Below are 24,931 nucleotides of genomic sequence, written 5' to 3'. Positions count from 1 at the left end.
TTTGTTTCTTTATTCATACATTCATTAAAATTTTTTATTTAATTATTTTAAATCTTATTCAAATAAATTTAAACAAAATTTTATTTCTTAAACTGGGTGATGCATGCATGAGTTTGCTGAAACATCTATATTTTTGTATGTCTTAAATATTTCAAAATACATTTTTAAGAAACTGAACCAAGGGAATTAGAATAGGAATAATGAGGTGAAATCACCGGATCAAAGAATTGTAGGGAAAAAAGTAGCTTCAAGGATGTACACTTGGTCTGTTTGAACAGACCAAGAACAACCTAATATTTTCAACTTTAAATCCTTTACTATAATCGGGGTTCAGATGCGGCAGTCTTAGTATGCAGGCCTTCACAACTGGTAGGAGCTTAATAAATATATGTCTATTGATGATAATGATGATTTTACTCAAATAGGACATTACAGAGGATGTTAGATGATTGAAAATCAATATAAAGAACAAATACTATGTCAGAAAAAACAACTTCATATACAGTGTAAGAGCCTCCAATGGAAACTTATAAGGAAGACTGGCAGACTGATTCTTTTGAGGAAATCCTAAAACAATGTTTTTGCTGATTTGCCTATTGAAGCTTTACCTTTACTGACCTTCTTTCCAATCCTGAGCTCTCTCTGAGTCTTCATACATGCTGTTTCCTCTTCCTGGAATACCACTGCCCTTCCCCTGGTTAACTTTCGGTTTTTTTCTTTTTTTAACATCTTTATTGGAGTATAATTGCTTTCCAATGGTGTGTTAGTTTCTGCTTTATAACAAAGTGAATCAGCTATGTGTATACATATATCCCCATATCCCCTCCCTCTTGCATCTCTCTCCCTCCCTATCCCACCCTTCTAGGTGGACACAAAGCACCGAGCTGATCTCCCTGTGCTATGCAGCTGCTTCCCACTAGCTATCTATTTGACATTTGGTAGTGTATATATGTCCGTGCCACTCTCTCACTTCGTCCCAGCTTACCCTTCCCCCTCCCAGTGTCCTCAAGTTCATTCTCTACGTCTGCGTCTTTATTCCTGTCCTGCCCCTAGGTTCTTCAGAACCATTTTTTTTTTATTCCATATATATGTGTTAGCATACAGTATTTGTTTCTCTCTTTCTGACTTACTTCACTCTGTATGACAGACTCTAGATCCATCCACCTCACTACAAATAACTCAATTTCGTTTCTTTTTATGGCTGAGTAATATTCCATTGTATATATGTGCCACATCTTCTTTATCCATTCATCTGTCGATGGACACTTAGGTTGCCTCTATGTCCTGGCTATTGTAAATAGTGCTGCAATGAACATTGTGGTACATGACTCTTTTTGAATTATGGTTTTCTCAGGGTATATGCGCAGTAGTGGGATTGCTGGGTCATATAAAAATGTGGAATGCTTTACGAATTTGCATGTCATCCTTGTGCAGGGGCCATGCTAATCCTCTCTGTATGGTTCCAATTTTTTTAGTATATGTGCTGCCGAAGCGAGCACCCCTGGTTAACTTTTATTCTGGCCGCCTTCACTGATCTGGTGTATGCGTCTGTCTCTTTTTTGTCCCCATAAGATTCTATATTTCAACACCATAACTTTCCCCATACTTTCATCAGACTTGATTGACTGTCTCCCTGTATGCATACCCTACAGTTACTTGAGGTACTAATTTCCATAAAGCCAAGAACTGTGTCAGTCTTTTTCATCTTTGCATTTCCACTATCCATACTACTACTGAGTGGCTGGCTGAATGAACTCTATGACTATTCTAAAATCTTTCCACTTTTTTCTTCAATTTAAAGGATACACAGAATGTTCTCATGTACAATATATTCATTCTCTAACACCAGGAAGTATATAGGTATGTAAATCTATGTGCATATCAATATATATGATTGTCAGATGAAAAGTTACACAGAACAAATAACTTTCTTATACAGCTTGACTGATATATACTAAGGTATGTGTTGAACGTTGAAAGCAGCTGTTGACACTAGTTTTTTAGGAAATAATCACTAAGTCTCTACATTTTATTCCTTTAAATTCAAGCTCGGAAAAGTTAAAAAAAAAAAGATCTGGTGTTCATGGGATACCATTTAAAACTTGGGAGGCAGCCTGATGGAGTAGAATGCGTTCTGTATTTAGGAACTCAGTTCTTCTGGACTGCTCCTTACCTAGCTAGCCTAGGTGATTCCTTTAGTGTCAAAGGCCTCAGGTTCCTTATCTGTAAATGATTAGATTAGATAACAAGGGCAACAACCAATATTTATACAGCTTTCAGTTGATGACTTTGACATATGCTATCTCATCCTAAAAGACCCCTCTGGGTTTTCAGGTGCTGTGATGTCAGTTTTACTCAAAACTATTAATTGGTTATATGCCATTTACCAAACTAAATCCAAGAAGTAAATTTGTTCAGATAATTAATTTCTTATTAAAAAAAAAAAAAAGCACTGTTGTACTGCAGTAGCTAGAATGACTTAAAATGTAATGTTGAATAACAATTAGGTGCTAAATCACCTTCAAAGAACCGACTACCTTTTGTTTTGCTGCTCACCGGAAGCATCACTGGGCCCTGCCTGATGGTAAAGATCAAGGGGCTGGCTTTATTTGTCCAAGGAGAAAGAAGCAGTCACCTCTGCAGGAAGGGTTCTGTCAGAAAGAATGCCTGTCCCTACTAGACTGCACCACTTCTCCCCAAGGCTTGAACTTGAACTACTTAACTCTACAATACTCATAGAGTTTTTAATGTAATTACTACTGAAAGCTCAATGCATTTATTTAAACTCACATTAAAGAGTAAATGACTAATTTTATAATATTTCCCCAAAGCAGGTTTTGATAGAAGACAGGAGTCAGCTCCGTGGGTGTCTGGCCTCCAGTATGAAGACTACACTGGGTATTTTTTAAACGCAAATTTAAACCATAAAAATAATACCATAGTAATCACTCTACCTCCATCTTGCATCCCTATAACAAAGCTTCTTCACAAAGATATACATATACATTATAGATAACAATTCTTCACGGAACTGCTCACTAACGGCTAAAGTAAACTGGTATCCTTATGAATGTAAGGTTCTCTGTACTGTTGATCGTAGCTACTGCTTTTGAACTTATTTTCCAAAATTGACTGACCACAAAATAAAACCATCTCTTTACAACTTCTCTTTTTCCTTATGTTTGCAGTCTCCAGAGGAAGACTCCATAATTTCATCTTGAGAACTTCCTTGTCAGTAATCGTTAGTGATGGAGACAGAAATCAGAATTGATTATTTGAATTCTACAAGCTGCTTAGGCTCGTAATTATCATAAAACTATGTTATACCCAAAATGCCCTCATCCTCTGGGAATGTGGGTGAGGGGTTTACGTGAAATAGTCCATTTATGTTTCTCCAGGTTTAGGCCAATGCATGTAGAGTTGTATGGAAACTTAAAAACACATTCTTCTCGGCTGGACTAACCAAGGCAGGAAGTCACTATCCTCTCTTAGTAGACCAAACAATTCTCACTTCATTGCTAGAATTAAATTCCAGAGAATTTTTTGGATTCTATTTAATGAATGAGGATATATTTTTCATGTGGTGTCATTGTTTTACTACTTCCCATGTTTATTTGGACAGATTCAAGCACTGGGTAGGAAATGTATTGGTTGGCAACTTCAGTTTTGGAAGAGAAAGTAAACACATGCTGATTAGCAAACAGTAAACTCTACTGTGTTTAATTTTGGCTTCTCTTAAAAAAAAAAAAAAAAAAAAAACACAAAAAAACCACTATTTGGTGTTGTGTTCCAAGTAGGAGCATTTGTCCCTAAGTTCTTTCCTAACCCCTTACTGGAGGGCTTCCAGAATTACTCTCATTTTTTTCCCTTCTTCCCCTAACACCAGTGGCAAACGCCAACATTATTTAAGAAAATACTTGTACATATGGTATCCTCCTAGCACAGATTTGCCATCCAGTTGAACAGTAGGGCCACTAACCCACACAAACTAAACTGCAAAATTATGAACTGCATAAACATAAACAATTATTTCCAGCTCTGATACATTCAAGGTAAAATCACACTTCAGAAAATCCCAGAAAGGCTATTGACTGAAAACTATCAGGTCTGAGAATTGAAGGTGGTAAATATGACAATAAGCTAGAATTTCAAATGCTCTCTTTAGAGCCAACTTCTTTCATTTATCTCATTCGCTTGCTTTACTACGGCCGCCAAATTACCCTTCAAATTTAAGTTTATCCTTAAGCTTATCCTTAGCTCTCTCGTCTATCCTCAGAGGCTCATTACAAGCAATATCACCGAAAAAGTGTCCAGGAACAGCACATACACGGAAAATCCTGAGTAACTAAGATATATCCCTGCCCATCGGGCACAGACCCTTTTCATTATTTCAGAGCTCCGTTTCATAAAAGAAAATTCATGTTTGATCTTTTATTCTTCATGATTAAAGCTCACTTACCATTATTCAACTTCCCATGATGTCTCTGAGGTATGCAAAATGTTGTCCCCACTCATCAAATGGGAAAGCCAAGGCATCCAGAAGCTATATAACTTGCCAAATGGCCCAGTAGAAGAGGTACGCGCCATCTCTATCAGGTCTACATTGTTTATTCAACAGGCATTATTGTGAATCTGCCAGGTTCTGCATTGTGCTAGGTACTATACCTATGTTCTATTATGTTCTAGGCCCAGGCAAAAGAGTGCTAAATGATCGAAGTTCCAACCCACATGAGGCTAACAGCTGGTGGGGGTGAGAAGCAGTAAACCAGGAAACAGGTGAATATAAAATATGTCAGGGAGCTATAGGGCGAACAGTCAAGCAGAGTAAGGGAAAAGAGGCTTGGAGGAGGGAGCAATGGATGGAGTGGTGGGAGAAGGCCTCTCTGAGCATACCTCTGAATGAGGTGAGGGGACAAGCCCTGCAATGATCTGGGGAGAAAGGCTTCCCAGCAGCAAGAACAGGGAGAGCAAAGTGCTGGAGGAGCGGCGAGAAGGCCAGCGCTGCGGATGCTAAGAGAGCAGGTGGAGTGTGACCTGGGCAGGAGAGGGAGGCAGGGGCCAGGGCTTACAGCCCCGGGAAGTCACCATGAGATGGGGAGACTGCAAACACAAATGAGACTAAGCTAGAGAGAAAGAACGAGGGTGATGAGTTTGATACATAAACTCGTAATAAAAATGCACTGCATGAAAAGGAGGGCATGCTTCTCTCTGCCATCAGGTGGAGACTATATAAGCACAAACACACAGAATGGCCCCGGTCTGAATTTTTCACATGCTAGGAAACATTTTCACGCTGGCTGATCCCATCAAATACAAAGAAGTGGCTCAACAGCATCCAGTACCTAAGAGAGACCAAAAGCATTTCCTTCTGTAAAGCTCTGCAGCTGAGGGCTTACATCCGCCTGGTCCAATCAGTTCATTTCCAAACAAAGGTAGGAAATGGCTGCATCCTAGGATTTCATTGTGGGCTCATGAGTCAGTGCTTTGGAACTTGGTGTCTTTGGGAGTGAGTGTCTATTCTTCACGTCTCTTGCCACAGGGGGAAAAAGGTACAGATAAACAGTAACACAACTTCACCCTACTGAGATACGAATCTGTGGGCTTTTCCACCCCTTCTCAAAAATAAATGAATGAATGACCGAAATTCAGGTCCTTCTTGTTTTTTTCTTTCTCTCTCTCTTTTGTTTCCTAATTCCCAGCTCTCCCATGTGTTTCCTAAACAACATAAAGTCAACTGATGGTGAAAGTACACCACATGGTAATTATTTAAAGGCTGTTATGTTATACCATGAAGTTTAAAAGAAATTTATATTCTATAAAAGTGGCCAATAATGTATCCCATGACATAGGGATCTAAGAAATGAAAATTAAGAAATTTGTTGTAAAGAACAAAATGATTCCCCATAAGTTAACCCAAAAGATTTGTGGTATTTTACTTTCAAAATGTTAGAACAGTAATTTAACTTTGAAAACTATTTTTTATAGAACAGTTGCAAAGAAAACAATATATAAGTTGTAAGTGTAAAGTAAGCAAAGGAGAAAACAGTATGTGTGTGTGTGTGTGTGTGTGTATTTTAGGAATATTATTCTAAATAAAAAAAGCTTCAGAGGTATACTTAACCTACAGGCTATTTTCTTCAGGAAAAAGTATATTATAGTAACACCTGGATTGACACAGCACTCCCATTTCTGATGAAAGTTATAGAAGGAACTATGTACTGTATCTGATCTAATATTAGAAGTCACTTATTATCTATGATGGAAAAGGGGAAGAAAATAAGATGAGGAAACAAGGTTTCAATGAGAATGAGAAAGGGGTCCCTGGTCTAACATAAATATATATAAGCATATCAATCCAAACATCAGCCAAATTAATTTATAACGATATCCTTGTGATCAATGTGACATAACCACAAGAAACTTACATGATTATAGTGAGAAAGTTCAGAAACAGGATATTTCCATCTAAGCAAAGTAAAAATTATTTTCAGAATATTGGAGAAATCTGGTGTTTTCAACTCAGGCAGAATGGATTATGAAAACAATAAAAAGAATCTCCAGAGAGACAGAGTGAAAGAGTTTCTGTGTTAAGGAGAATATTACACTTCACTTTTCCAATGTGGAAATAAACTGAGAAAAATTGAGGGGCAAAGGTGAGAATGGAGAAAAAAAAAAGAAAAAAAGGAAAAATGTAATAATGAAACAGGACTATAGTTTTAGCTTATATTAGTTTTTATCCTTCCATTAAAAATTATACCTTAAAGTTCATTCCTCTTGACTATATTGCCAATTTCTCAAATAATACACCGGTAAAGTTCCAAAATCTCATTAGACATATAAATTACATGTATAAAGGTTCTTGTATAGCCTGTGGAAACATTTTAAACTTCTTGTGTAATATTATTTTCTTCAGCAAAATTGGGCCTAAAGTTTGGAAAAGTTCCTAGAGAGTGAAACATCCCCCCCCATCCCTTCTCTCTCTCTCTTTCTCTCTGGATAGTATTACCCTACTACATACCCAGCCATATATCTTTACACTCCAATTTCCTACCTATTCCCCTATCCATACATGTATAATGCTTCCATTTTGAAGCATATGGCTGGGGAGCCAAAAGAATTTAAATTGCCTTCAAAATGTGCATCGCATTATAAATGGTGTGAAAAAAGATCTCACTATTCAGCTCTCAACTTGGAGCATAAAGCAAAGAGGAAGCAACACAAGACTGCTTCAAACTTTATCCAAAAACTCAACAGCTTCACTTGTTTATAGAGGTACAAAAAGTATGCGACACAGTTTATAAAACAAGAACGGCGTACTGTATGCAAAAGTAAAGTTAAAAGCAAAGTATAGTAACAGCCCTATCTTGTTACAAACACTTGGCAGAGTGTCTAAAGTACCATGGTCAAAAACACGATACTGTCTGAGCTGAACTTCTGCCAGAAAGCACTCCCTAAGTCCAAGTCTCTTTAGCCATCATCACTACCTCATTTGGCAATCTCTCCCACGCCTCAGTTCATCTACTCAAAATTACTCCACAGAAACACAGAAAGCAGACAACCTCTCTAGCTATACAGGCTGTAAGTATCACAATGTGGTACCACTGGCAAGTGACAGTGTAAGATGCAGTTCTAAGGTTAGAAAGCCAGGACCAACTACACTGCATCCTCAAAGCTAATTTACATATCAAGTTGAGCTGGGCTGTCTTAATTTTTGGTAATCCAGGGTTTCTTCCCTACTCTCACAGTAATTCCAAAGGGTCTTTCTGAATCACAGCAGCTGAGAAAGAAGGCACATGGTAAGAATACACTCAGGCACCAAATATATTTTAGGCAAGTGAGGAGCAAATGTATTCAGAAGTAACCTGCCATTTAACCATTCCAGGCAGAGCTTTTGAATAATTCCAGATCATCAAAGACTGCAACCCCAGCTATATATGCATGGCATACCAGGCAATACCAAGGCTAGGGAAATGTCAAGACTTAGGTAGTAAGTAGATAAACAGAATATGTCAATATGGGCATCTACGTCTACACTTGGCATTTATAACGAAAAACATGGCAATGTATAAGACAAAAGTACAAATGTGGCAATGAAAAGATAAGTGATGGGAGAGAAAGAGCTGTATGAATTATTAATATTCTTTGGGCATGGTAGAACTAGCTTCCAAATTTTTCTTTAATTCACTTTTCTCCTAGCTTATTAAATAATTCAAAAACACAGATATTCTGATCTTAAGTTTACAGCTTGTCATATTTCCTAGAAAATAAACAATAACTAACAAATTTCATAGTTGTCCACCCCTACCCCCTTCTCTTCAAGAAACTTTATACTTTGAAATGGAGATACATAAACCACTTTTGGATCAGGGCTCACAAATATGTTTCCAAAGGAATAATATGTACAGGTTAGTCTGGTATATACCAGATGTAAGAAAAACCAAATTCACAACCAGAAATATCAGTATTCAACAGAAAAATATATTTTTAATTAAATCTCATTCTTCCTCTCCTTACAGATACAGAATCTAAGAAAACCAATCACAGGTATAAGTTTTTTGACTTTTACCTGAAAAAGAAAAATTCAATTTGACTCATGAATCTAGGTTTCCTATATACATAAGGTTACAAAGATAATAAGATGGTCATTTATAAACTGGCTTCTCTGAGTGGGCCTCCTACCATATGCTGATATTCAACAAAAAGCATCTGTATGAAAAGACCAGAAAATTGCAAATGTAGAACTTACAAGGTAAACTAGGCAGAAAAAGGCTGCAAAGCCCAGGTCTCCATCAGATGCTTAACATGTTAAGCCTCGATTACCAAAAACTTTAAGAATTCTCAGTAAGCATAACTAGTGAGTCTTCACTTATCAAACCATTCTAAATGCAAAGTGAGCACATTACCTGCACATTGAAATAATTTATGTGTTCTTTTCTCAGATATTAGAACATGCATGAGAGTACTAAAAACAAACTACAAATCTCCCCTCTCTCTAGAAGTCTTAAGAGTCTAAAGTTTGCGTTGTTATTTATCTTTTCCTACGCAAGCCTACAAGGATTTGGTCAGACTTATAAAAGTTATTAAGAAAAGTCCTGCAGGAAGAAAAGAGATCGAGGATTCAGATCACCCATGCCTAACCTTTTCGGGGCACCATGATCTCTCCCCTTGTGCTATACGTCAGAGATGTAGTGAAAGCCAAGTTTTAATTTAGAATTTAATAAAAATTGATTAAGCATCATGGAGCACAAACAAAGCTGCCCCATAAATCTTTCAGCCCTTTTTGTGCTAGGAAGAAAGCAAGCACTGTCTGCTGAAGCAGATGACAGATGCTGGCTTAAAGATAAGTATTATTTATACTTCTGTACCAGATTTCTTCTTATGCATATCTTATCATGCATGGGTATATGATCAACAAAGCAATTTTGTATCAGTCCGAGACGTTTGAATGTACCCTGGCTCCGTGGGAATGCGTTAAAGAGTTCAGGTCTAGGGTTCAATTAAACCAAGGTGGAGAGGGAAGAAAGTTTTGAAAGAAAACCAAATCTCAAGATGGTTGTTATTTGAAATGTTCTTTCACACACAGGCTAATGAATATATATGCACTGAAAATAACTTTGTTCTGAACATATGCCTATGCATTTTAAATAAACGATGCATGTTGGAAAGATAAGAGGGTTTACCAAATCTAACCACATCAAGTTATCTCTATATTAAACTGCAGTTATTTGCACAGTATGTTGGTAAGAAGACAGCACCTTGAAAGAAATCCAGTACTTACGTAAAGAGATCACGGATTTAACCAAGTTTGCGAATATTTTAGTCATCAAGTCTACAGTTTAAAAACTTAAATCTCATTCTTTCTCTCTATATAGACACAGAAACTATGAAAACCAATCACGTGATGAAAATTCCAAGAGGTTTTCTGACTTCTAACAGAGTGAGGATAGCCAATGATTGGAAACAGGAGTAGAAACTATTTACCTTACCTTTTTAAAAAAGATCATATTCTGCATTATAAGGTGCTTGAAAGTGCAGAATCTGGCATGTGACTCCAAAACAAATGTAACCCAGAAAGAGAAGCCACCAGGTGGATAAAAAACAGCAATCACAGCTGTCTTGACCTTCCTTCTCTACCCCAATTCCTGACCCCTTCCAGGATCTAGATTAAGGGTAGGCTTTCATTTTGTTGCTTTTTTTTTTTTTTTTTGAGGGAAGATAAACTGGACATAAATGAGTCTTCAAGTGCAGCCAGAAAATCAATCTATGGTTAGATTCACCTAATTAAGGTTCAAAAGTCAAACAAATTAACAAACTTGTGTTTATCCATTTCTTTATATGGTATCGTATTGTCCTTCATTTCCCTTACCATATTCCTTCTAACAGTTCTTTCTGAGAAACCTCAACCTCACCTCAGATGGCCTGAAAGCTGGAGATACTCACCCACTCAAAGGCCAGGAAACCACAAGTGCTAAGGCTCGGGTGAGAGTAATTGGGTGAGCCCAGAACAGAATCCTTGCTGCTCAAAGGGGTCCTGCACAAGGACTAGGTGAAGCCACAGCTACAGCTGCAAACATACACCAATGCTATAACCTGACACCAACAGCAAAATTAAACTGTCTGGTTTCTTAGAAATTACTGTATAGATATCTCTTGAGAACTAGCAATGCACTAAAATAGGATACACAAATCAGTACTTTTATGTGGTAATACTAATCTGTCACATGCAATAATTTTTCTTTCCTGAATTATATATGAAAATACATCAATAAGAGTGCAGCAATTATGAGCCAATATTTTCAGGAATTACCATTGTGTACGTGTCTTAAGCATACAACGCTACATGAAATCACTAAACCACATAACTGCTAAAAATATCCAGGTTTCTCTTTCCAATTAAATAATGCCCTTTACTATACAAAAAGTCAGGTTGTAGGGGAAATGGTAGATAAGGGTTATTTTTACATGACCTTACAACAGAAAACAAAGTTAAAATATATACCACATATGTATAACTGCATCACTTCGTTGTACACCTGAAACTAACACAACATTGTAAATCAACTATACTTCAAAATATGTACGTGTGTGTGTAGATGTATATGTGTATGTGTGTGTGTATATATATATATATTATACCATATACTAGTGCAATTGGATGGATATATTTTCAATCAGCTGATTTAAATGATAGAAGTTCAAAAAAATGTAAATCATCCACTTATCCTCTCACCCAAGTAAGAGAGAAAGAATTACATATCTTTTGAGTTAACGGGGATGACTATAGTTAAGTTTTTTTGTTTGTTTGTTTGTTTGTTTTTTTAACATCTTTATTGGAGTATAATTCCTTTACAATGGTGTGTTAGTTTCTGCTTTATAACAAAGTGAATCAGTTATACATATACATATGTTCCCATATCTCTTCCCTCTTGCGTCTCCCTCCCTCCCACCCTCCCTATCCCACCCCTCTAGGTGGTCACAAAGCACCGAGCTCATCTCCCTGTGCTATGCGGCTGCTTCCCACTAGCTATCTATTTTACGTTTGGTAATGTATATATGTCCATGCCACTCTCTCACTTTGTCACAGCTTACTTACCCTTCCCCCTCCCCATATCCTCAAGTCCATTCTCTAGTAGATCTGTGTCTTTATTCCCATCTTGCCCCTAGGTTCTTCATGACCTTTTTTTTTTTTTTTCTTAGATTCCATATGCAGTTAAGTTTTGCAGAAAACTTCAATCTCTATACTATCCTGCAGAATTCCTCCCTCCAAAAAGTAAAATAAAATAACTGCTTAGTATGCTCTGCAGTATTTGTAAGTTCACAAAGCATGCCCAGTTCCAATACTCAGCTGTTTGGCCTTGGATAAATTATCCAACCTCTCAGTTTGAATTTGCAAGTCTGCTTAAGGATAACAGGCTTAAGGTTTGAATTAAATGAGATGTTGGAAAAGCATTTAGCAAAATACCTGGAACATAGCAAACACTGATAAAACAGTAAGTACTGTTATTATTATTCTTGCTGCTATTGTTCTTCTTACTATTAAAGAATTCATGATAAAACTCACTGGCCAGACAGGTCTAGCATGTGCCCCTTTTCTCATCTCTTTGATTCTATGACATTGAGCTGTCCTGATTCTCCTCCTACTTCTGGGACTTCTCACTTCCATTCTCCTTTGTTAATCCCAATGCTTCTACCATTTCCTTAAAAGTCAGCATTCCCCAAAGCTACATTCTTGGCCCACTTTCTCACCCTCTGCGGTGGCAATCAAACCCTTGGCTTCAAAGGTCTGAGATAACAACAAAGCTGTATTTTCATTTGTCTACCAGACATCACCACTTGGAATGTCCCTAAGTAACCAAAAAACCAAACTCATTCTCTCACCTCCAAATTTTGCATCTTTCATGCTCCTTGTCTCTGTTGAGGGAACTGACATTTACCAAGATGACCAAGTTAGAAACCTCAGAGTCATCCCCAATTCCTCTTCCTATACCCATAGCATGTCCCCCCTTTCTATTCCTACCAATGCAGCCTTTTCCATGTCCTTGCTTCTCTCCTGATTTTCACAGTAGCCCTAGTGCAGCTTGGTTGTCGTGTTCAACAAATATGAATAGAGCACCAACGACGTGCCAAGCACTGTGCACTTTGAATGCAAAATAGAACAGAACAAAACAGGAAAAAAAAACCATACAAGCCCTTCTCTCAAGGTTCTTTGTGTCAAGTAGTGGGAGAGATTTGTAAACACATAATTATACTATGATGTTATACAAGCAATAACAGACTCACGTAAACTATAGAAGGAGGGCACAAGAGGGAGAGACTATTCTATTTGGATAGGTCAGGAACACCTTTAGTGTGGACACTGCTCCAGGACAATGTTTTGAGGGTGAATGGGAGTTTGGTGGGTACACAAATAGAGGGAAAGGCATTCTACGTGGCAGGAACAGCATGTGCTAGACCTCCAACTTTAGGCTCTCTAGCCTCCAAATCAACCTGTATATTTTAAAACTGTGCCTGGCCAAAGCCCAGGTCTAACTATGATACTTCCCCTTTTCCATAAGACCTTCCAGGGCTTTCCACTGTTTCTAGAATAAAATCCAGATGGGCAGGTAACTGAGGGACTCCAAATTCTGATTCAATTAGCTGGGAGACAGCTTCCACTGGTCTCCATACCCCCTTCCTTGGGTACAGCAGGTTTTGTCATATAGGACTGTGTCCCAGCCATCAGATAGCCTCTCTGCCCTATATCTTGTGAAATCCCATTTATCCTGTGATACCAAGATTCACTTTTCTGAAGCCTTCCCTGCCCAGCTGACCCTGGATTATTTCCTCCTCTGAGTTTTCAGGCCCTTTGTTAATACCTCTATTTCTATACATCTCACATCTGGATTTGTAGAGTGAATACCCACATGTTTGTCACATCATTTTCTAAAATCTGTTGCTCTAACTGGGAACTTCAATGAGTAATTGAAAATCACTTTACCCAAAATTAATAAATAAGTATCAGGAAATACCCTAGAGACTTCCCTGGCAGTCCAGTGGTTAAGACTCCATGCTTCCACTGTATGGGGCCCTGCATGATACACGGCGTGGCCAAAAAAATAAAAAAGGAAATATCCCACACCAAGCCCTCTTATTCAGTGCCATTAACAGACGTGAAGGGTTAGAGGGACATAGCATGCAGATGTGTGGTTCATAGAAAACCACTAATATCCTACTGCCTTGGACTGAGCTGGGTCTCCCCCAAATTCATATGTTAAAGCCCTAAACTCTGATGTGGCTGTATATCAAGACAGGGCCTTTATGGAGGTAATTAAGATTAAATGGCATCATATGGGTGGGGCCCTGATATGACAGGATTAGTGTCCTTGTTAAGAAGAGACCCTAGAGAGCTAGCTCTCACCCTCTGACACATGAGGACACAGCAAGAAGGCGGCCGCCTGCAAGCCAGGCAGAGAGCTGTCACCAGAATCCGACCATACAGGCACCCTGATCTCTGACTTCCAGTCTCCAGAACTGTGAGAAAATAAATATCTGTTGTTTAAGCCACTCAAGCTCTGGTATTTTGTTATGGCAGCAGGACCTAAGACACATACCCTAGTCAAAAGAACTTGAGCAATCCAGGATTAAATGGTGGGATTGATTTTTCAAATGTCTGGTGTGATGCTCAGTATATATAACTTTTCAAGCAGACCAATTAATCTCCCAACAGTAACAGTTTTGTCACCAGTTTACAGACAGAGAAGACTAAGGGTGTGAGGCCTTCCATGAGTCATCCAATAATCCAGGGAGAGCCGGTGCCCATACTGGAACAGAATTCTAAAGTCCTGGCTTTCAAAACCTTGTCCTGGAAGAGAAGCCTACTCTACGTCCACAGAAAAATGTGCCAGTAATCTAGGCATAAGTGGCACGGCTCTGCACTGCCTCAGGCCTGGAGGGCTACCTGACACGGCCTGGGCACTGTTGCAGGGCAACACGACAATCGGGGATCTGCTGCCTCCAAAGCATGGGCTTTGGAGCAGGAAAGCTGGGGGCTAAAGCCTGCCTCCGCCACTGACCAGCTGTTTAGCTTCAAACCAGTTACACAGTTTCACTAGATGTCAGTTTCCTAGTTTATTAAAGGAGGATTTTAATACTTACCTCATAGGGTTATTGTGAATATCAGAAGTAAGATACAGAAGGATATAGCCCGCTGCCTGACATACAGTCAAGACAATACTTAGCAGGTACCAAGCTTCGATGTCACCTCATCAACAATTTCACTCCCACCTAAACTAAAAGCAAGAATAGGTGATTTACCTCTTCTTACCTATAGTGGGATTTCTGCCTATTTGTTTGTTTGGTTTGGGTGTTGACTGTACACCATTTACTACTTCCTGGTAGTAATATCAATAATTTTCCTCCAGGGGCCACTCACCCCCCCCAGTCTGAGATCATGTCCCTTAGGCGTCCTGCCTTCATCCCCCTAGCTCCAAGAGCTGGCAGGCGAGTGGGCCTTGCCAATGACAGTGCTGTACCAATTCAGTGACTGGTTCAGGGGGCTGGATGAGAGCCAGCCCAGGAACTTTTGCTGGAACTGTTGAGAAGGGATCACTTTCCTTCCCACTGGAGGTGCTCAGCTGACGGAAGGTAAACGTGCAGCTCTCCACCATGAAGGGGGAGCCTGCCCAAGAAGCGAGGTAACCAAGACAAGAGCGTCGGAAGGGAGTCAGAGAACCTTCCCTGTTACATCATCAGAGGATTTGAATCAAGCTACACCTGAGAATGCACTGAACTTTTCAGTTACATCAGGCAGTAACTTCCCTTTCTCGCTTCAGTCTGTATGACTTCAGTTCCTGACACTTACAATTAATATACAACCTGAATGCCAGCAAGAATCTGACACTTTTCAATGACCAAAAGGACCCCTGGAAGTAAACAGAGAGAAAAGTTAGGAAAGAGAGACAAAGCTACAGGCAGCATTTTTCAGGGAATGTCAATGGGCTATTACATACCTAAAAATGTTAGTTAAATTAGTGGATGAAACTATGGGAATGTCCATGTTAGTGTCAAGACAGCCTGAGACATTGGTTAACTTCTCATAACGTTTCAGCAGACAGGTCTGGAAACCATGGGTATGCACTAAACTAGGCTGTCAGTGGCATTTTAATGACGGGAAAAAACCCATAGGATATCTTTAATTTAGTTCACTGAACTATAGCATTAATAATAATAGATAATTTTGTTAAATTCTCACTGTGTCAACCAAATGTTTCAAATTCAGTATTTCCAATCACATATAATATCTACTCTGGGGAATAGATATTATTATCCTCACTTTACTGATAAGGAAATTTAGGACTCAAAGAGTTTAAGTCTACTGATCAAGTTGAAATAGTAAGTTGTGGAGCTGAGATTCAACCTCAGATCTAACTTCTTGATTTTCTTAAGTATTACCAAGAAATGGTATTACCCAGAAATTTCACTGGTATACAATAAGATCCCCTTGCTTTATGTTGTTCTGCCATCATTTGCCTCTTCATCAAACTATTGACCATAATTCTTCATTCTGTGTTTAGTTTTGTGATCATCTGATTAGAGACATCTTTGTCTCCCACTAGACTAGCAACTCCCTGAGTGCTGGACAAGCACTGCTTTTGCTCTTCACTGTGTATTGCCTGGTGAAAGCAGATGCTAAGGTTAGTAATGTTTAAAAAACAAAGGAGAGGGAAAAGAGAGGGAGGGAGGGAACAGAGTGGAGGGAGAAGGAAGGAGGAAAGAGGGAGGAGGCAAGAGGGAGGTGGGAGAAGAAAGGAAGGAGGTAGGGTAACCTACATCTCTGGACCACTCCTTCACCACCCCCAAGTCCATTCTTAGGATAAATGAGGGCCTGGCAACAGTGGTGATTCTGTCCCCACGCAAAGGGCTAGACAGACACATCCCTGGACCATGAAGGAATAGCATCAGGAATGTCAAAGTCTTGTGGGTATTTCCACTGGCTCACCCCCCAAACCACACCCAGTAGGAACAAACGCACTCAAACGTGTCACCTATTTGCAAACCCTTATTCAAAACCCCTGAGTCGCTTTCATCTTCTCTTGATAAGTTTTACGGTGACAAGCCAAATCAAAAACTCACTAAAATGTTCCGTTAACTATGCACCTGAGAGGCTATCACTCTCAACGTTTAGCTCTGCCGTGGAGGAGGGTTCTTTTGAAGCTATGGCCCATGGAGCACTATTGTGCTGGGGGAAGGGAGACAAGAGGTGTGGGGACCAGGAAGAGTTCATCAAACAATATCTGAGCATATGTAATCTTTCCGTTCCCTTTATATAAATTCTCTGATGGACAATAATGTCCCCAGGTTGCTGATGTCACAAACCTCCTAAACACGAGAGAGGCATTGTACCATTCCTCAAGTATGGCTTTTTGGAAGAAAAGATCAGAGTGGAGTCAGAATGAAAGCCTGGACCCAAGAGGAAGAAAGACGTCCAGAACCTCGGCTTTTGCCATTAAGACTCCCAAATGTGGACCAAGATACACAATATATCACTGGAACTCCACTCCCACGATGGGCCACCACTGCTGCCATCTGACTATATAAGGGAGTATTGAAGTCCCGTCACAGAACTTTGGTGGCTAAGAGAGACTGTCACAGCTATCTGCAGAAAACAGAGTGTGCCTTAGGAAAATTACCAGTATAAAGCAAGATTAAACATACCAAATTCCTCACTGGGAGCACAACATATAGAATTATTTGATCAACCTGTTTAACTCTATCAATTGTATTTTAATTTAACTTTGTGAGAAAAGGAATAAAAGATACTAACGCATCACCTTTTCCAGAGAAAGATAAGCAGATAAGCACCTTGAGAAGTCAGGTTTATCCCCCAAAAGGGGTCTCTTTGGACTAGGACACACTGACTGCAAATACTTCCTTTCTTCTAGAATACTCTGAATTATCAAGTTTTATTGGAAAGAACATGCATGGATACATCGATCATAATAAATAAATATTAAACGTTCATAGTTTTTCAAAGGCTTCTCTTAGGTAATATCTATTCCCAAGGGATGGCTGAAATGCAAATCTGACTTTTTGCGTAATTAAAAAGGATGGCATTTTGCTTAAAAAAAAACAAACTAGAAACTTCAAGAAAAACTCATCCACTTGGCATTCCTTTGAAACATACACATAAAGGGCTTTACAGAGCTCCTCCTTGCCTATAGGTGTTTGTTGTGCAAGACAGGAATTCTGTGTGCAAGAAGTGAATGAGGAATTGGAACCTTCCCTCCAAAGCTGTACCTAATTGCTTGCCATGATATATGGGCAGCAGCTAAAGAGTTAATCTTTAGCAACTCTGCTCAAAAATCCTAATGGCAGACTGCCCATCATTCTTTTAGACAGAGCTTGTCAGGAAAACTAGGGCAGCTTGTCCAGCTCAGCAGTCAACTGATTACTAGTGAACTCAATGGGGCTCCCAGCCAACCCCTGAGATTGCTGCCAGACCCTTGGGTATTCAAAGGCCAAGTTCCAATGTGGTTTACTTTGCCAGAATCACATGATGTCAGTGCTATTTTCTTCTGACCAGACTAACCAGTCATTCAGGTTCCTGCGAATGGTATCAGCGAGCGAGGCCGGCACTTCACTGGTAGAGGTCACAGAGACACGGAGGTGCTGGGCCTTGTCACCAGGGCCCAGGGGCCTCCGGAGCCTCCCGTGCAAGGGCAGCTGATCCGTTTGTCAGTCCCAGCGACCCAGATCCTGCACAGTGTCCTGTGCCCCGGAGTCCACTCCACGACCAGGAATGACTCAGGCTCCCTGGACGGGGGACACTTAGAGCCGAAAAACAAACAGGTCCAACTTTTATAAATAACCAGCTGGGTAGGAAAACAACAGAAAACAGGCCTTGGCTTTCACTCCTCTTACATTATTTGAGGTTTAATAGGCGAGCTGCACAAATTCTGTGGGATTTAGTCAGCTTTATCCACATGTGCCCACATTCCCTACATGGTAGTAAGGCATTAATTAATTTTTACATCTATCTGGAGATGTTTCAGTTGCTACAGGATTTGCAAGAGCGCACGCATCCAAGGGGTAGCCAGTTTTTAAAACTGTGGTTACCCTTATCTCTCAAAAAGAGAAACCATTTCACTCCCCAAAACACAAGGCAGAGAAATAAAAATGAGACCCACTTTTTAACCTTTCCTTCCTCTAGGAGAAAGTATAAGTGTCAGGAAGAGTAAAAGGGCTGGTATAGCCTGTGGACTTCCCTTTCAAAGTCTGGAATTTATTTCCCAATGTTTTAAGTACCTTAAACTATTTCCAATTTTCCTCTTTATTATTTCTTTCTTAGGGCACTGTGAGGCCTATTTATGATTAATTCATTTTAAAAACTCATTTTTAAAGAGGTTAAGTCTGAAAATATTTTAAAAGTTAAAAATATTACACAAAGATTTTCTATTTTATCATGATATTTAGCTTTTTCCATCCTTTCCCTTTCCTGTTGGTAAATAAAGCAGTAAAACTACTGAGAAAAAATATGCACTAATGTAAGAATTATGACCATATTTAAACATCTACAATTTTTAAAACAAAACAGAAACTGCTTCAGTTTTAACATGCAAAAGAAAAATAAAGAAAGATAATAATTCCATTAACTGTACTATTAGCATTAAAGACAGTACATGTTTGATGAATGAACGAGGGAATGAATTCTCTATTATTCACTAATGGGTACATTCTTACTAAAAATTACCTTGGGGAAGCCTCTGAACAAAGTGACTGAGAAGATGATTATGAAAACAAGGTGTCTTAAGGTTTACTAATGGACCCTGCCACGTTCCTTTCTGCCACAGCTTTGTTGTGGAGGCGGGCGGCAGTGGACGGCCTATCATCTCCTTGCAGCAAAAGACTGCACCCATGACAACCACCTGTATTAAATCCAGGTAAACCTTTACAATCAAACGTCAATCTGTCAAGGAAGTTGCTCAGTAAGAAAAAACTGGAGAGGGAGGGTGAGAGGGAGACGGGAAGGAAGATTCTTAGGACAGAAGGAAGGAAAAGAGACCCCCCCCAAAATTATTTTTACATCAATGCTTCATAACTTTCATTTATTCCATCCATGACAAAAGTTTAAGGAGATTGGCAACAACTTCAAAATCAATGTGATCACCACTTATTCAATCAAAATCAGGTGCTATAGTTATCTTTCCCTGATGGTTATAGCTCATCTTTGACTATTCAACTTGTCTTTTGTCCTGGTCTTTCATTTCCTTCTCAGATGCATCATCACAGTGTACCTCTAACATAACATCTTTAATGAACTAACAAATGTTTGAAAGAGAGAAGCTTGCTAGATACAAGTTCTTCGGTGCAAAGGGACTAAGCAGTCACCACCAATTAGATTATAGCTGGATAATTTGACAGTTCTCAAGATGACTGTTTCAAGGAAGGCTGGAAATGTACAAAGAGAGAACAGCCTGTATGTGCGTCGTGTGTGCTTTTCTCTGACTAGGACAATACGCCCCAAAAAATCCCAGAAGGAAAACAGAAAGGGAAATTCTGATCCTTTTGACAGTGAAGAAATAACACACAAATAAAATGTTTTAAGTCAAGTTGTCTGAAATTCTCTTTTGAGAATAAGTAATATCCTGGGAGCTGCCTCCAGATATCTTTGAGTTAGTACAGTAAGTACATATAGCTCAGGCCAAAGTTCAAAGCTCCCCATGAGGTAACCAAACTGTATTTTTTCCCATATGGCCCCTGCTGCCCCATGCATAAGTTCTGTATTCCAGCCACACGGCATAACTGCTCCTGCATTTTCCTGCCCTTTGACTTTTCCTCATGCTGTTCACCTGGTCTAAATGCTGCCCACACACTTGACAAAACCCATGTCTTGAGATCAATTAAAAATACCACTTCTCTGGGTTTGGAGAAAAGGGAACCCTCCTATACTGTTGGTGGGAATGTAAATTGGTGCAGCCACTATGGAAAACAGAATGGAGGTTCCTTAAAGAACAAGAGTTACCATATGATCCAGCATGCCCACTCCTGGGCATATATCTGGAGAAAACTCTAATTCGAAAAGATACACGCACCCCAATGTTCGTAACAGCATTATTTACAATAGCCAAGACACAGAAGCAACCTAAATGTCCATCGACAGATGAATGGATAAAGAAGATGTGGTATGGATACATACAATGGAATACTACTCAGCCATAAAAAAGAATGGCATAATGCCATTTGCAGCAACATGGATGGACCTAGAGATTATCATACTAAGTGAAGTAAGTCAGACAGAGAAAGACAAATATCATATGATATCTCTTATATATAGAATCTAAAAAAATGATACAAATGAACTTATTTACAAAACAGAAACAGACTCACAGACATAGAAAACAAATTTATGGTTACCAAAGGGGAAAGGGATGAGGGAGTAATAAATTAGGAGTTTGGGATTAGCAGATACAAACTACTATATACAAAATAGATAAACAACACGGACCTACTATACCGCCCAGGGAACTAGATTCAATATCTTGTAATAAACTATAATGGAAAAGAAACAAAAAAACACCACGTCTCCATAAGATGTTCCCTTCTCCCCCACAACCAGCGGAGACTCTCCACTACATCTCAGTAGCTCCCACATTTATACTTCTCTTAAAGACCAACACGACAGGGGTTTACATTACTTGCTGATCTACCTCTTCCACCCGACACAGCATATAAGCATGGAGACGTCCACCTTCAGGGACTTGCACTCTAATAATTGCTGATTGGAAGTGAACTGATGAGGCTCATTTATTTTACGGGACTCCAGTGCGTGAGTTCTCTAATAGCCGCCCAAAGGCCATCCACTCATCCAAAAGCCAACCTGCTGAAATACCAGTGTTTATAGGAACACACAGGTATCTGAGCTAAATAATTGAGTTATCAAAAGCTTATTAATGTCTCACCAAGAACAGAATTGGAATAAGGTACGTTTTGCTTTTTTTTTTTTTTTTTTAATGTTGTTTGGTTGGCATTCTGTGTGCATGTGTGTGTAGGTGTGTGACATGTACGTGTATATGTGTCCGTTAACAGGCAGGGGCTAGAGGGCTAAGTGATAACATTGATCTTTTACCCCTCTTCAGTGAACTTCAGACAAAAACATTAAGTTACAACCCTCAGATCATTAGCATATGAAAGGACCGACATTGTTTCCAAATTTGAAAATGAAATAAACTTGGCTGAACCAGGAGGAGTCAACTCCTGGGTACTTTCTGTTCTGCAGCTGCAAGAGAATCTTGCTGAACGTGGTGACCATTCTGCCCCTAACAAATTAATGGCATATCCTTAGGGTAAAACCACATGGGGACTAAATCTCAATGGTAATACATACCAATGACTTTGAGCAACTAACCTTGCCTTGTTTTACTCTTCTCATGAAATGAACACGTGGGCAGTGACTGGGGTGGGGGTGGGAGGCGATAACCTTCATGTTAACCAAGCATGATCTAAACATGCAGGGCATACTGATGACCAGGTAGAAGTGGTAAGAATCTAATATAATTAATGTGGACACGGATGTGCTCTGATTTCTTTAAAATACTTTAAGGGTAGTAACAGATTAACTCTCCTAACATCCTTTAAAAGATAACAAAAATTATGATTCACTTTTACTGATGAAACAGTGGAGGGTACAGAAGTTGCACAAGGTCACTAAAAATTAACTTTAAACAATTCAGTTCACTGATGAGTCTTGGCGTGCTTTGTAGAGCACTTAATAGACTATGAGGATGTCACACATGAGAAATGATCAAATGATGGTCTGACTGCCTTCTCAAAACCTCAAGTTCGACTCTATCCTGTTCAAGGTAGCTCCAGATTCCAGGGACCCTTTAGCCTCCCACCTCCACCCCCCAGTCATGTTAATATGGAAGTAGTGAACGACACAGATTCTGGAATCAAAGTACCTCATCTACACCCACCACTCATCAGCTGTGTGATCTTGGAAAGTACCTTGACGTCTCTCTCATACGTAAAAGGAAGGTAATAATGGTACCTGCAGCCATATGGCTGTTGTGAGAATAAAATGAAACGTGCTATGTAGCTTCTGTTGTACCAAAAACATTCATTTTGACCTACCTTTTCCAGAAGCCTCAAACCAACAAAAATACCCATCAAACTCCAGAGAGGTTGAATTTGAGGGTAACAAAGTTCTTACTGAATTCCTGGTCTTAACAATCTGGGTTTTGATCTTTCATCTCCCACTAAAATGCAGTTACAGAGGGAAACAATGTGGCCAAAAATGTATTACCCACATACTCATTGTGCATATTTAGAAATAAATATATTTCCTTCAAAATTTTAACTAGACAAGCTCCCCTCCTTAAGAAAGAAAATCTTTTCTTTAGTCCACACTCCCAATTTCATTGCTATAAATCAAGACGAAAACATACCAGGAGAATGAGATAGAAGGAAAAGAGAAAGACTCATAGAAAGATACAGAGAAACAGAAAGAAAAGAAAGGAAGATGAGTGAAATATAATATTCATATTCCTGCCTTGAGTCCACTAACTTCCAAAAAGAAAGAGAATGTGCCGTACCATTAACACAGGTTAGAAGCACTAACCTGTTTGGCAACCACAGTTACAGAACCACGAGAATCAAGGTTACTTAATTGTCATGAGCTCATAAATTGGACCCAAGGTGACAAGAACAGTTGGGTGAGAGGGATCTGAGTTGAGGGTGACTTGCTCCAACATGGTACACATTGCAGAGACCCTCTTCAAAAGCTGACGAGATAGACAGCATTCTCAGGCTAACTTCCAGACCTGCCTTCTAAAGAGAACCAGGAACTAACTAAGCTCCCACGGCTTGGTTTGACCTGGCTTTGCCTCTACCCCAGTTCTGAGGAGATTCTGAGGAGTTCTCATCAGAACTGAGCAGAGCTGAGAGCACCTAGAGGAAGAGCCCAACTCCTAACAAAGCCTCAGTCACTTGTAGGGATGAGGCAGTTTTTCCTAACGGTTTAAGCACCAAGCGCTCCAAAGCCAGACCGCCCTGGTTCTAAACCTGACTGGGACACCTACTAGTTGTTTGGCCTTGAGCAAGTCAGTTCTGTACAAAGCCTCAGGTTCCTCACCTATACAATGGGAATCAGCGCAAGGTTACTGCGAAGAGTAAATGAGATGATACACGTGTATAACGGAGGCCAGTCCCAGAAGGTCGTGGACACGAGGTGACCGCTGTGCCTTATTCCAGCTACTGCACAGCTGCAAAAGCGTGTGACACACCGGAGGCGGCTCTCTCACAAGCTGGATATTAGACTGTGAATGCCCCAGGCCGGCAAAATCCAGCATCCCCAGTGCCTCGGTCGGGGTTAAACGAACAAGGAAGAAAACCTCAAAAATCTTTCGGTCATAAAGAGATAATTCCAGGGATGACGTCTACAGAGCACTGTCTATGGTGTCTTTGTCTGAATTTATTAATACACGTAGGCAGAATTATTTGTCACAGTGCTAGAGAAAGATAAGATTTTTTTTAAAGGGACAATGGCTTTTTTAGAGCATTATATCACTATCTCCTATAATTAGGTTTTGTTTAATGCAACTGAGTAAACTGTCTGAAAAGTGTGGGCTTTTTTCCCCCCTCCATTTACGTTTTTAGTGGCGCTGGCTGTTGTTGTCAAGCATCTTGAGTGCTTTTTTATTGACATAGTAAGCTGTAAAAGAAGCTCTTTGATGACTCATTTTAGAATATAAATTCAATGGAAGCAAAGGTACCGCTTATCATTACTGAGAACTTTCATTCAGATCTTCTACTTTTATAACTGCTCTGATCTAACAGGGCAATTGATTCCAACATGCAATTTAACCAGCAGGCTGGTTAACCTTGGATGCTTATTAGTAAAGGAACAATGCTTTCAGAATTATGCTGAATAATTCAGCCCTTCCAGTCAAAGAGCTTTGCTGGTAGGTGAGAACAGGATGGCGTTTAAGTATCTGAGAACATTCTACCCATCTGGGGTACGTGGCCCTGTTCTGCTTCCGCCACAGAACAAGGAGCTAGCATAAAACTAGCCCATACTTCTTGGATGAACCCTGAGGAAGTCTCACGACTACATGCCTCGTGAATTCTCTTTCTGCTCCCGCTACCAGCAATATATTTTTGAGTTTGCCCCTGGATGTCTTACAGTGGAAGCCGTTCTAAATGAGAGTTTGCTGAACGTTGATGCGAACTAGGAAACTACTATGAGCAACAGTCCCACTATTCCAGCTGTTTACTTTTCTGTTATACCTTCATTTCCTAAGTACTCTTTTTGGAAAGTTTTACACAGTGGCTTCATAAATCAGGTTAGTAAGGATGTCATTCCATTTTAAAGCACATCACATGGAAACATTATAATAATAGACACATATGCACCTGTCTATGTGCACATTCACACACACACTTGCTACACTTGAAA

At 39.6% G+C, this 24,931-nt stretch overlaps 1 protein-coding gene and 1 non-coding gene across 15 annotated transcripts in view; both read right to left on the bottom strand.

Moving 5' to 3' along the window:
• NFIB (nuclear factor I B) overlaps positions 1–24,931 on the bottom strand; it is a 446,931-nt gene that overhangs the window by 158,824 nt on the left and 263,176 nt on the right. The window lies entirely within an intron of this gene.
• Positions 1,390–1,499, bottom strand: LOC114237021 (U6 spliceosomal RNA). The gene has a single exon (XR_003622826.1). It is a non-coding gene; the product is annotated as a U6 spliceosomal RNA (small nuclear RNA).

This window comes from Balaenoptera acutorostrata, chromosome 6 (genome assembly GCF_949987535.1).
Source record: "Balaenoptera acutorostrata chromosome 6, mBalAcu1.1, whole genome shotgun sequence".
Lineage (NCBI taxonomy): Eukaryota > Metazoa > Chordata > Mammalia > Artiodactyla > Balaenopteridae > Balaenoptera > Balaenoptera acutorostrata.
The sequence above is the reverse complement of the archived record's forward strand: the minus strand, read 5'-3'. Positions and strand labels throughout refer to the sequence as shown.